This window comes from Sinohyriopsis cumingii, chromosome 14 (assembly GCF_028554795.1).
Source record: "Sinohyriopsis cumingii isolate HCF-2022 chromosome 14, ASM2855479v2, whole genome shotgun sequence".
NCBI lineage: Eukaryota > Metazoa > Mollusca > Bivalvia > Unionida > Unionidae > Sinohyriopsis > Sinohyriopsis cumingii.
Window position 1 is genome coordinate 102308296 of NC_142974.1, and position 14200 is coordinate 102322495.

Genomic DNA, 14200 nt, shown 5'->3' on the forward strand with positions numbered 1-14200 from the left:
TCATGACAACCCTCTAAGTGGTTTAAAAAGAGTAGCGATAACAAATTTGTGCTAACGAGCAGACGACGGACATAGACCATCCCGTAAGCTCTACTGGTATATGACCAATATAACTACAACATAAGCTTACATCATATCGTTAGTCTGGATTAAGTAGAACAAAGACTTTATTGACACAAGGTCTGCTGAGTACATTCCTCCAAACATTGATTAACATACCGGTAATCCCTTTATCGCAGACGAAGGTGACCATACCTGGTTGCCTATGAGTGTGGCAGTTTATAGTGATGTCTAGCTAGCACTGGGGAATCATGCCGCGGACAAGTGGCATCATGTCCCAACCAGTCACATTATCCTGACACCGGGCCGACCAGTCCTAACACTAACCTCTTAATGCTGAGTGCCAAGTGAGGCAACTGCTAGTACCATCCATTTTTATAAGTCTTTGGTATGACTCGGCCGTGGTTTGAACCAGCAACATCCTGCATCCAAGGCGGATGCTCTAACCACTTACTCCACCGGAGCAGTTGGTTGCCTACGAAACACAAAGATTAACGGGGAGGCAAGCTTACAACACAAATTTGGAAAATTTTCACCAATTCCCGCCGAGGTAAGCCAAAATTGTCCATCTATGGGGGGGGGGGGAGGGTAGCGAAAGAAGTTTACGTATGATTATTCGAGAAACAATAAAGTCAGTGACGAGGTTATCATCAGGGGAATCTCGTGGTTTACTCTCTTCATTTCGAATTCAATCAAAACTGGAGAAGAAAGAAACAATACAGGAAGGTTTTGAATTTAGTAACCATGAGAGGAAATCGGCCACTATAATGACAAAACATACTGACCATATTGGATGTAATGTAGGCACCATTTTCGTAAATAGTCTTCTTGTGAAAAGCCCATGTCGATATGAAAATGCATTCAGGAAGTGTAGAGACAGCCATTGTAGTGGCCATGTTAGATGTAATATCAGTACCATTTTCATTTTGGAATAGCTAGGTATTACAAGCCGTCATTTGATTAAAAGCCCAACATATGGTGGTCATAATGGATGAAGATTTGCACCATTTTTATTCAGGACCAACTGGACACCATAAGAAGCATTCTAATTAAAACCTCACGTCCACACGACTTTTCCTGTTGGAGGAGTAGCTATATGATTTTCAAGATGGCTCCAATGCAACTATATTATGTGTCAGGTCGGTATCGTGTTCATTTAGTACCAAGTATACATCATAAGAAGGCTTTTGGTGAAAACCCTATGACGATTTCGTCATCAATTCAGAAGGATTAACGATAACAAAATTTTGAAATGACGGCCATATTGTATGTCAGACTGGCACCATTTTCATCAAGAATCAACTAGACTTCATAACAAGTCTTATGGTGAATAAACCATCTCGATACGATGGTCCACGTAAGAGGACAAGCGATAACATTTGCAAGATGACTTCCGTGGTGGCCATATTAGATATCAGTCAGATCGGTTTGGTTTTCAACTCGGAACAAGTAAACATCATCAGAGATATCTTGGTAGAACGCCAAGTTGATATGACCGTTCTAGGAGGAGTTGCAACAAGATTTTCAAGATGGCCTCCATGGCGGTCATACTTAAGGTTAGATCGGTATCAATTTCATTAGAGAGCAACTAGACACCGTATTTAGTCTTTCGGTGAAAACCCAAATTTAACAAGACTTTCCGTTCAGAAAGAGTATCAATAACAATGATGTCCAGAAAGCTTCTGGCAGCTATACTAGATGTCCATGCGGCACCATTTTCATTTAGGACCAACTAGACTTTAGGATGAATGAGTGTGTGTGTGCGTGTGATGGCTTTTTAACGTAGCTGTCACAATTTTGCAGTCCTATTGCTACGGTGTCTGCAGTGTGGCAGTTTACAGCGATGTCCACTAGCACTGGAGCATCATGCCGCAGACACGTAGTATCATGTCCCGCCCAGTCACATAATCCTGACACCAGGTCGACCAGTCCCAACATTAACCTCTTAATAAATGAGGGCCAAGCAAGGTAGCTGATAGTACTACTTTTAATAAGTCTTTGGTATGACTCGGCCGTGGTTCGAACCGGCGACCTCCCACATCCGAAGCGGACGCTCAAACCACTAGGCCACTAGAGCAGTTTGGGATCCAGTGATGAATGGCATTAGGCGAACTCAGACCTAGAAGACGGAAGCTTTCAAATACAAATAGCCAAACAAAGATGCTACTGCATTAGTACGACATTTAGAAAAGTCTAAGTTTGGCGAGATTTTCAAAGCTGCATAAAACCTATACATTGCTAGCGTGCTTAAAAAAATACTATATTACAGTTGTAAAAAGAAAGTTTGAAAGACTTTTACCTCATTCGTGTGATTAAATACGTCTCAAACTCTGTACGGGACCAACAAATTCGATCTCAGTCTGCACTAAAGTGCATTACTTTTATCCCTGTACCGTGTGTACATTGCCTGAATCAATGATAAATCACTTTATCGTTGGTTCAAAGTATACAAGACTACATGAAAGTGATTACCAGCTTTACCCTGTAGCTTGTATGAAATATACAGGGTATAGAGAGATTATGACGACTACCAATACATTTGTCTGTAATGATTCTTTGAGTGTTTATTGAAGAGAATACTATTCTTGTAGAACTTGCGAAGTTTGTTTGATTTAAAGCCGTTTTAAATACACGATAGGCTATGCATGAAGGCTAGTATATTTGGTGGTGGAAGAATCGTGAAGATTCCGGGAAAAGAACCAACAACCTACAGGAATCTACTGGCAAGCTTTCTAAAATACCCACGTTAGTCGAGCTGAGACTCGAACTTACGCAACATGTGTGAGCGATCTGTAAAGAAGCCTTAGACCACTAGTCAAAGAAATCTGCACAAAAAGTAGTACCATCCCCGACTTTCCTTACCTATCACTAGCCCCAACCCACCTTGAATTACACGTATATGTAGGACACGTCTATGCACACACACTAACTACACACACACACACAAAGGAAGTGTACCCAAATTCTAAAACCACTGTGCAGATCTCTGGATAATCTTCATTTATATCCCTAAGTTTTAAGTTCCTGTCTAAAACGATGTAGGTGTTTCGAAATATTACTGAAGCAAAAAGGGCCAATTGCCGACGAGCTATGCCACCCAGCTTCATATCCTCAACCCTTTATATTCGTTCTTAAATACCAATAGTCTGCCTACCACACGATAATATTTTTCTTCACGAAGTCCCCAGGCCACCCACCCGCCTACCATTTAAATTTAAAAATACCCCCCCCCCAAAAAAAAAAAAAAACACAAAAAAACCACAAGGCCACACATGCTCATCAATCTCTAGGAAAACAATGTGTCAGTTGACCTAATTACAAGACACTATGTACAGTCTTTTATAATCAACACAGTTGCCGATCAGCCGACTAAGAAACGCCATTATTTGGAAACAGACGTCGGTCTAACACATATTCATCAATCAGACACGTATTCATCAGTCGGACACACCATCAGTTAGACACGGGTATTTGTCAGTCGCGACTAGGATATTCAAAATTATTTCGTTGACAATATAGCTAATAAGTAATGCTGGCTTTTTTCCAGCCCGACATCCACATTCTCTTGGAATGGTGCCTAAAAGAAATGGCAAAGATATGGACGGGTGGTGATCTAGCATTCTCCGCCCAAAAATGTGGAGAATATGATGCGGGGTTGGGAAGGGGCATAGTGTTTGGAGAAAAACAATAGACTAAGGATAGGAGGATGACTGGCTTAGTATCTCGATTTTACGCACTACTCACGCACGTATGTCTGGACGGGAAGGATAATGCAGCCATAAACCTATACATACATGCCGTAAATATATACAGAGTAGCTGTAAATATAGTGTTTAATGCGCCATAATGATAATAATGCCGACATAATCTAAATTGTAATTCTTACAACCATTACCGCTCCGGTGGCCTAGTGGTTAAAGTGTCCGCCTCGGATGCGGGAGGTCGTGGATTCGATCCCCGGCCAAGTCATACCAAAGACTTACAAAATAGGTACTACCAGCTTCCTCGCTTGGCGCTCAGAATTAAGAGGTTAATGTTGCTATATGACAATTTATTATCTAAATTTGGACACTATCCCTATGCTGACCCGAGTGGAGGATGCATGTATGTTAAGAGATTAAAAACTTGGAATCATTATTTTATTTCGTTGTGATGACTTTCTAAGAGCAATCTGTCTTGATTTACTTCGTGTTAATTATTTGAAGAGGATGTTATCAAGAGTCTCCTCCCACCCCCACCCCCATGTTACGGATATACTCAAGTGCAAGTGATAACTGAGTTCAAATGTCTGCCCAGCCGACTAGGATAAATAGAAAGAATTTACTCACAACCAGACAACGATAACGTCGACATTTTCCATACCATTTTCATGACAATTTCACAATAAATATTCATGAATCTTGGTTCCATGCGAAGAGTGGGCGGAGCATTGTCCGTTCTTCCAAGGGGTACAATCATGCTTGTCGTCTTGTCATAAAAATATGCAAGGTTGTTTTCATTTAATGCTGCGTAACAAAATTATTCAAGTATGACCTACCCTTCATGAAATATAATATAAAGTTTTGTTTTCTTTAAGTAGACTCTTGCCTGTAAAAATGGATGTCATATTGAAAACCTGGATTTCGCATGACCCACCAACCAGTGAGCAGTAGCGACCGGAATTTAATGATAGAAGACAATATGTAAAAATTCATTACCGATCTTCAATAAACATAAGAACAAGAAACAAACGTCTATAAATGACAGGCGACGGCGGCAGACGAAACAATTCGAGGATACATTCTTCGTATCTAGTTGAAGGATACATTCTACGTACCGACCGGTGAATAACAAAATGAGTACAGTCATCCTGCATTACTACTACTACTACTACTGCTGCTGCTTCTCAGCATCATCGTTTTCTTTCTTCTTCTTCTTCTTCTTCTTCTTCTTATTATTATTATTATTATTATTATTATTATTATTATTTCCAACATACCTTAATTGCCTTTTTCCGATTTTCTTTGAAAGTATTTCCTTTATTCCCACAAAATGTGGCTCTAACACCTTTGTTTTTTCTTGCCTAAATCAATCGTAGGTTGAAACAAAAGTGCAATCGCGAGAACAACGTCTGAATCAGATGATTTCTGAAACGATGATTCCACCATCGACTTTATCAGTCAGCTCCGTTCTCAGTTCTGTCGTTCTGACTTAAGTAAAGTACTACGAGTTTCCAACCATGAAGTCACGTGCTTGATTTTTAAATACTGAGACGAAGACGTTTAGTGATATCAGTATGTTTTACATCACATGATAAATCTTGCGTTCCACGCTATTTTACCCAAAATTGGTCGTCATGTGAAGGTGAAGGCTATTTGAAATAAGGCATTTTATTATATAAACCTCAAGAAAAGCGTGGAAAGGACTGTAATAAGATCACGCAAGCATAAAAACCAGGCAGACACTATTGTAACAATCAGAAGTATGCAAACAGATCGTTCATATCTAAATCACAGGCCGCTGCACACAGCTGCAGCATATTTCAGAAAAACGCATAAAATTAAAGATTAATAATATCTGAACACTATGTCTATGAACAATAGTTAGATCGTTCATTCTGAAAATACTCAAGCTAAAATATGTACACGGGTAAACAGACCTATAATATCTATAATATAATTAGCTAAAAAATTATTTTTTGACAAATACTGTACTACGTAAATCCATCCAACAATGAATCAACACATACATACATACATACATACATACATACATACATACGCACTCACCCACGCGCGCAAACACATACATACAACCATGCATACATGCATGCATACATACATACATACATTTTTTCTACTGTAAAATCATTAGGTGTCCATTCCTGTCTTTTCTGTGTGCACTATATAGAGATATCAGTAACTATGTTAAAAATTGGGACAATTTATGCCTTGAATAGCTCTCTGCAATTCAAGCGGGAAAACAATTCTTAAGTCGCGTGACTCCATATCGGATAACCTTGTGACAAAAACAAGTTCTCGTTATTAGTATATTGCCTTGACATGCAAAAAGGAACATCACGAATGTTATGGTAGTTAACAAATAAGCCTAATAATTTTTAAGGATTTGGTTTTTAATATTAATATCAAATATTTAAACCTTTTAAAGAATCTGTACTTTTTAGTTTTTATCTTTGAGAAGTATTTGCTAATATTATTCGGAATGATATAACTTCCAAAGAGATTAATTTTATTATATTTGTTTAATCTGAAACAATTTTACTGCGTAACATGTTACTCGGCTCTATCCAGCAATGATTGCGCTGATGTAACCTTTAACCCTAAACACAGATATATAATTTTTTCCCCCGTAACTTTTACCCCGCTTCTACAAGAAAAAATATGCGTGCATTGTTATGGGAGAAAAATGATGCGATTCTTCCTACATTGTTTAAAGTAGATTTAAAATCTTCGAACTTTACTGACGATCATTTGTGCGTGTAGAAGTGGCGAGGCGTGCCACAGATTATGGACATTGTCACATACAAGAATCAAGCACATTTAAAACTGAATACCTTTGCATGATGACCACAAATTTAAAGTTATTTCCGAAAATACTGAAGCTTTCCATGGTTTTATATAGTTGGCTGTATATATATATATATATATATATATATATATATATATATATATATATATATATATATATATATATATATACGTCAATTGGAACATACATACATACATAGCAAACACGTGGAACGAGATATACTTGGATCCTACAGCAGTAAGCATACTAATATAACGTAATGTTTTTAATATGAAGAATGAATATAACCATACAGATCAGGTAATTTTTTATTCGTACTCAGATTCAAGCCTGGGTCTACTGGTTGCGGTACCCATCGCCTTGCCTGCAAGGACCAATGCCTAATCGCATCATCAATGATAATACTTCGTAGGTTATAAACGTTTTCATGGTTTAGGCAAACAGATCAAATTCAAAAACCAGTAGTCGTGGGCCGAAGTTAAAATGGCGGAGATCTTTTTCCTTGTATGAAACCCAAGTTGCACGAATTAACACTAAGAAGACGAGGAAAGCAATCCATTAGTTCTCATGAAACTGTGTAGCTGCAGCTAATACACGTGTTGGCAAGAATGTTAAGATCAATAATAAGTACAATCCTATATCTCATGTTTTGTTGTTTTATTCTTTTTTTAATGGAAATAACAGTATCCAGTCAATAAAAGGCCTTTGAGTATACGATAACACACGATAATACCGTCACCATAACCACCTTCAAAGCACAAAGCAGGAAAAATAAGAACACCACGTCATGGCCGCATGGTCAAGTTATTTTTTCGAGGATAAATTTATTATCATATCAAACAAAAGATATAAACTCACATGAATTAAAGTTATTTTCTTTGCTCCTTATTTGAAAACTTGCAACCGAGGACACTCATTTACTTTTCACTACTTAGTTCCACTGTGCTTACTCAAGGGTAAAATATTGCATCACATGAAACGAATCCATCAAAATCAGATTTTATTTTCCTCTACTAATCTCCAACGTACAGCGCGCATCTATTGGATGAATAAGTACATACAAGGATGGTCAGGAACCGTACTTCAGATAAAATAACATTTTTTTAAAAATAAAATATAAATCGATATTTGAAGCAAAACTAATGTCTTTTTATCTGAATGCCGTAACTATCTGCACAATGCGATCAACTTCAGTATTAAAAAAGACTTGCACTCAAGGTCGTATAATACGTCAGAGAATCACATGAGCAGGTCATTTCCGCCCTGCTGCACACCTTTTAGTATACGCAAGACTAGCAAGCAATAAATAAGGACTGAAACATTTGCGTTCTTGAGCACCAGACTTTTCTTTTTCATGCAAGGAGTAGTAGTCATGTTAAAATATCAAAGATTTTTGAGATGCTTTTATTGAATCGTACTTTTAAAGATAATGTTTGTTTTGTCACCTAAGCTTACTTTGCGTTATCAGATCTAAGCATGGCATGGTGGTGTTGGGAGTGTCTGTATGAGAGAGAGAGAGAGAGGACAACTGATTCTTGAACTAGCATATTTGGAATTCAACACGCACAAACGTGCAATTTCGCTGAAGATTTAAGCTTCTCTCTGATAATAACAAATGTGCGAAGAACTAGTAACAGAACATGGCGAAATATTTACCATTGATGATTGAACACAAGACGCTTTCAAAGCTTGCCTTATTTTACTGAGAGAGGAATGGTAACTTTAAGCTCCAACAGTGCGGAAAATATTTCTCACAAAAGGTTCCAATTCTGCCAACTGTTTAGTTTAAAGCTATTACTCAGAAATATATATTTTTTTTAATACAAAACTCTGGCTCAATAAAAGTCGATTATAATATGTTCGGGGAGCGGAAAAAACAAATTATGAAACCATCAATAATAGCACGTGAGAAAAATAAAAGTAAATGGGGCATTTCATATCAGATTTAGAAAAGCGTATGCCACGAGCGACAATGCACAAAAAGTGAATTTAGGGCATGCAAATAAAGATAGTACAGTTTATGTAGCATGAAATATATGAAATCTTGTCATGTGAGGTTTTCATAATTGAAGTCACGGGTGCTATAAATTCTGATAAGAAAAGAGATGATACGTAACTCAATATATTATGGAGGGTTGGTTGAACACTGTACAGAAAAAGCAACATATGATCAGAAAGAAAGAAAGAAAGAAAGAAAGCAAGAAAGAAAGAAAGAACATGCCAAGCCAACGATGAAAGTAGTGATGTTAAACGAGTAACCTTGACCCCAGGTCAAATGTGAATGGCAAGCATATCAACGAATTAATGTTCTTTGCTTCATAAACAATCTTCCACTGTATAAACAAAATCAATCAATGCATTTTGGAAATAAGAGCAAATGAAAAACTGTAACCAAAGCCTTAAAGCAAATTATGCTGTAAATGTGACATTGACCCCAAGATCAAGAAGACGCGAGAGTATATCGTGGAATGAAATGTATTAGATTTACAATTATTCATCCCAAGTATGAAGAAAATCAATAAAATGGTTTACAACATACAAGAAAACGAGAAAACTTTAACGAAAACATAACGCAACTTTTCCATGTCGGTGAACTGACCCCAAGGTCAAAGGGGCACCGACTGATATTTTTAGTTTCATAATGCTTCATGCCAAGTTCGATCAGAATCTATCACGGGGTTTACAAAATATAACCCAATGAAAAACTTAAAATAAAACCTTAAATGTGCTCGACAAAATGGAAGGATAGAAAACTAAAAGAAAGAAAGTGAGAGAAGAAATAAGTTTAGATAGTTCAGGAAGATTTAGTAAAACAGATTAAAATTTTAAAATAGTGCAGCTACACCAGTCTAATATCCAACAATCACAAAGTATGCGCATGTGTATGATGGACGGTAAGAGCAATGATCTCAAACTCATACAACCCTGAGGGCCACATGAGGGCATTTTCGGTGACCCAAGGGCCGCACCACCTTTGTTATCTCTCATGACACTTTATGACGCCAATTCTTTTGCGGGCCACATGATCCGGCTTGGCGGGCCGCATGCGGACCGCGTGTTAAGACCTCTATGTTGGATGGATAAAATTCGTTGCAATGAGCATTTTAGAGGACTGGTTTAAGTCTCATATTATGTTCAAGACGTGTACGCATGTTAACTATTTACCACATATTCTTAACACCTTCCAGTCTCGGGTTCAGTCCACGGAGAAGCATGTGTAAGGATAAGTCGACATCCATCCATGGTCAAGGCTATAAGAAACATGTTTACCTGACGCCTCAATTTGCAGTCTGCGGTGCAAATTTCAAGTACACCCTGAGTTGTTTTGACGCTAATCTATGTGACGTAAGCCTTGAGCCGCTTTGACGCTAATCTATGTGACGCTGATACTGAGATGCTTTGACGCTAATCTATGTTACATAGACCTTGAGATGCTTTGACGCTAACCTGTGACGTAGACCATGAGATGCTTTGACGCTAGTCTGTGATATAGACCTTGATATGCTTTGGCACTAATCTATGTTACATATACATTGAGATGCTTTGACGCTAATCTATGTGACGTAGACCTTGAGATGCTTTGACGCTAATCTATGTGACGTAGACCTTGAGATGCTTTGACGCTAGTCTATGTGACATAGACTTTGAGATGCTTTGACGCTAATCTATTTGCTAATAAAAGACTACTGGTCGCTCAGTTTTCGTTTAGGACCAACTAGACCATACGATGCATGTGTTTCATAGCAGTCTTCCAATCATTTTATGAGAAGTGATACCAAACTTGTGCTAACGGACGGACGAACAACAGACCATCTCATAACTTCCTCTTGCCTATGACAACTAGAACTAATAACTACAAATTATTTCCTCAAGCACAGAGAAGAAAAAAGAATACAAAAAAAGAAAAGAATATATATATATGTATATATATATGTATATATATATATATATATATATATATATATATATAATAATAATAATAATAAACGCGGTAACTTTGGTTGTAATGACGACCTTTTCTCTCTAAACATGCAATGTCAAGTTTGGGGCCCCGAGTGGCCGAGTGGTCTAAAGCGCTGACCGTTACGGATCACTGCCATCTCACCTCTGTCTGCGTCGGTTCGAGTCTCGGATTCGGCTAATGTGGTTATGTGAGAAAGCTTGCCAGTAGCTTCTCGTGGGTCGGTGGTTCTTTCCGGGGTTTTTCCGGGTTCTTCCTCCACCATTAATACTGGCCGCCATGTATGGCCTATCTAGTGCTGAAAAATGGCGTTAAGCCCTACAACAACAACAACAGCAATGTCAAGTTTCTGGATTATATAATTTAAAGGTGAAGCAGGCGAGACGTAAATGTACAAAGCTTCCTGTTGGTTCAGTCTTAACTTAGAACTTCAAATTTGTATCTTATGACACCCGTAAAAGAGGAAAACGTATGATTTCTATTGATCTTATGTTTCATTCATTATTTCACTCGCTTTCCCTAAAGTAGCTATGTTGTTCTTTGTAAGTGTTGAAGTGCAGTCTCATTCATGACTGGGCAATACTTCCAATAACAGTTATTGGGGCATGACATACATGTGTTACGTCACATGACTAACGTGATGGATGGCAAACATCGCAGCAACTGTTAAGGAAAGTGACGAATAAACCACAAAAGTGCTTCAATGGAATCAGTTTCACAAATTCTGTTTCACTGGGACAAATTTAATTTGTTTTTGTTTTCATAAAATTTCGCAAATATAACAATGAATCATGCCTATATTATGTTTACAGCATTTTACCAACAAAGTTAGGTTTATCATGTACGATCATGTGACTTGGTTATGTAGAGACCATACCGAGACCACTTAAATTTGTTGAAAAATAATAAACATTAAACTCTATGTCTTACAAACGTAAATTCATACACTCAAGTTTCAATTCATGAAGAAATTACTCGAAATATATAAATTTGAGATTGAAGGACAGAACAGGATGGACTTTGACAAATATGTTTAACACGATATGCTCCTCCAAAACTTGTATATGCCAAACAAGAGAAGAAGAAATAAATAAACATTGTTTGTTTAAGTTAGTGCTTGCATACATCATTGATTCCTGAGCCATACTGTACATTTTACTGGTCATATTTTCCAAGCTGAATAATACTCGGCAACATATGGGGTGTTGACGATTCAGTGAAACATTGAAATCTTTTCAGTGGTTGTTTTAATCGATATAACCACCGCTGTCTCAAAGCTTTCTAGAATAAGCTACCGAACACATATGTGATCCTGTTCATAGTGTGTGTGTGTGTGTGTGTGTGTGTGTGTGTGTGTGCTAATATCATGCAAATACTCCAAAAACAGTTATAGACTTCAAACTTTGGAAAAAGTGAAAAATATATGTGTAAGCGTTTGTTTCAGATCGTTCAACAATAATACTTGTTTTCGGATAGGCAATTTGTAACTTAGTCTGGTTCCCTACTTCGTATGCTCCCTGCGTTGCATTCCGCTATACGAATAGCTTTGTATAGGACTCATGGTACTAATTCAGTTCCCAAGGTAAACCCATGCAAACACCATGATATTAAAAATTCAGTAACTTGAACTTTTTGAGTGCTCATGATCAAATCTATATTTATCAATATAGATGAAACCACGATGTCAGCTTCTGTGTTGAGAAAAGGATATGAGCCGCTGAATTTTCTGAACCTGCATGGGTTTGAACCATGTACTTTAAATTCCGCACCAAAGAGTCATGTGCTAATTTTAGCAATGTATGTTCCAACTCAAGACTGAAATTCCATCAATAAAAACAGTCTATTTTTTTCCAGTTACAACTAGGATAAGCTCTCAAAATATTATTTTTCCTAAAATATAACTTACATTATTAACCAATCATGTCAGCCAAAGCCGTATAATCTATTTTTTCTTTACCCATTTCCAGGCTGGTTCCCATTTTACCATATAATTAGTACCGTGTGTCCTATAGGAGTGCAACGCAGGGAGCATACGAAGTAGGGAACCAGACTATTTGTAACTGTACACAAGCTATTTGGAATTGCCATCAAACGAACGGGGCGTGGCTTGAGGACGGTAAATTGTTTGGGACAGAGAGGAAACAAATTATTTGAGAAAGACGGTTTAAATAAGACGGTCATATTGTATTTTTATTATTATTTGGTGGGTTTTACATCAGGCATAAAAAAGAACATTTTTTAAAACACACCCTACAAGCCGAAAAGAATTTCCAGGAATCCAGGATAAGACTTTTCTTCATTCCAACTGCAAAGTGTTGAAATCATTTCGTAAAATCTTGAGCAATAATATCTTCAAGATGGCGGCGTGGTGGCAATGTTGAAGGTGCGATCGGCACCATTTTCATTATGAAAAATTTATATCATAACAAAGTCTTTTGGTGAAAACTACATGCTACTATGACTATCCCTTTAGAAGAGGTAGCGATTAGAAGATTTTCAAGATGGCCGCCAAGACTGCATTACTGGATGTGAGATCAGCACTTTTTTCAATCAGGATCAAGTAGACACCAAAAGAAGTAGCAACATCAATAACTTCTATGGTGGCCACATTGGATGTCAGAGTGACACCATTTTCTTTTGGAACCAACTGGATATCATAAGAAATCTTTCGGTGAAAACCTCATGTCGATCGGAGTTTTCGTTCCGATGAGGCAGCTATAACAAGACTTTCAAGATGGCTGCCATGGAAATAGCATAGGCACAATTTTAATTTAGGACCAACTAGACATTATAAGAAGTCTTTTAGAGGAAAAGATCATGATGCTACGACCGTACATTCAAGAGGTGTGGCGATAAAAAAAAATTCAAGATGGCCGCTATGGCAGCCATAGTGGCTGTCCAAGTGGCACCAATTTCATTTGGAACCAACAAGATTTTTGATTGAATGTGTTTGTACAGTTTTTTGGCAATCCTCAAAGATGTTTAGGTGTAATTGTTTCTTTTTGCGGAGTGTTTAGGATTCTTTTTTGAACCAGCGTATCTTTTTCTTTACCTCAATATATTTTTTATTCTAACATAATGGATATAATAAGTTTTTTTTTATAAGTATTCCCACCACTGAATATAAAACTGTCGTTACCGAAAGAGAAGAATGGGAAAGATATACCTAGAAATATCAATCTGCCATACAGCTGTACAGATGTCACTTTTTGCCGATTATGCCGATACCGCGTTCCGAAACATAAACCTATTTGTGTAATGCAAGCAGGTATTTGGCCGTGTGAGTTATAACAAGGTTGTTTATGCGGTAAGTGAATTTGAACCTCTATACAAAAACAAACAGAAACTGGGTAAGAAGTACATTGCTATTTATAGAAAACAACGATCACACAAACAAACAACTTGAAAAACTTTAAAACTAACACTCATAAAACTTATGGTTTGCCAATTCAAGATATCAATGAATGAAAATGTAATAGCTAGTCTTTTAACTTACATTCAATGATGCAGGTCGCCTTTACTAGATTTTAATAAATGACTAAAAATGTTAATAACGATAGCCCAATAATAATTAAAATTAATAATACACATACTTTAAGACTCAAGTCAGACGTCACTGTACACTGGCTGCAGCTAATACTGAAAGTCTAG

At 37.3% G+C, this 14200-nt stretch overlaps 1 protein-coding gene across 2 annotated transcripts in view; it reads right to left on the reverse strand.

The window, feature by feature from the left end:
• LOC149784506 (MFS-type transporter SLC18B1-like) overlaps positions 1-14200 on the reverse strand; it is a 62815-nt gene that overhangs the window by 39279 nt on the left and 9336 nt on the right. The window contains exon 1 of one of the 2 annotated variants that reach the window (XM_089932586.1): positions 2360-2450. The exons of the other annotated variant lie outside the window; for it this stretch is intronic. The gene's annotated coding sequence lies outside the window, so the exon portion shown is untranslated. Of the gene's footprint in view, positions 1-2359; positions 2451-14200 lie in introns of those variants that run through there. 2 annotated transcript variants of the gene reach the window in all.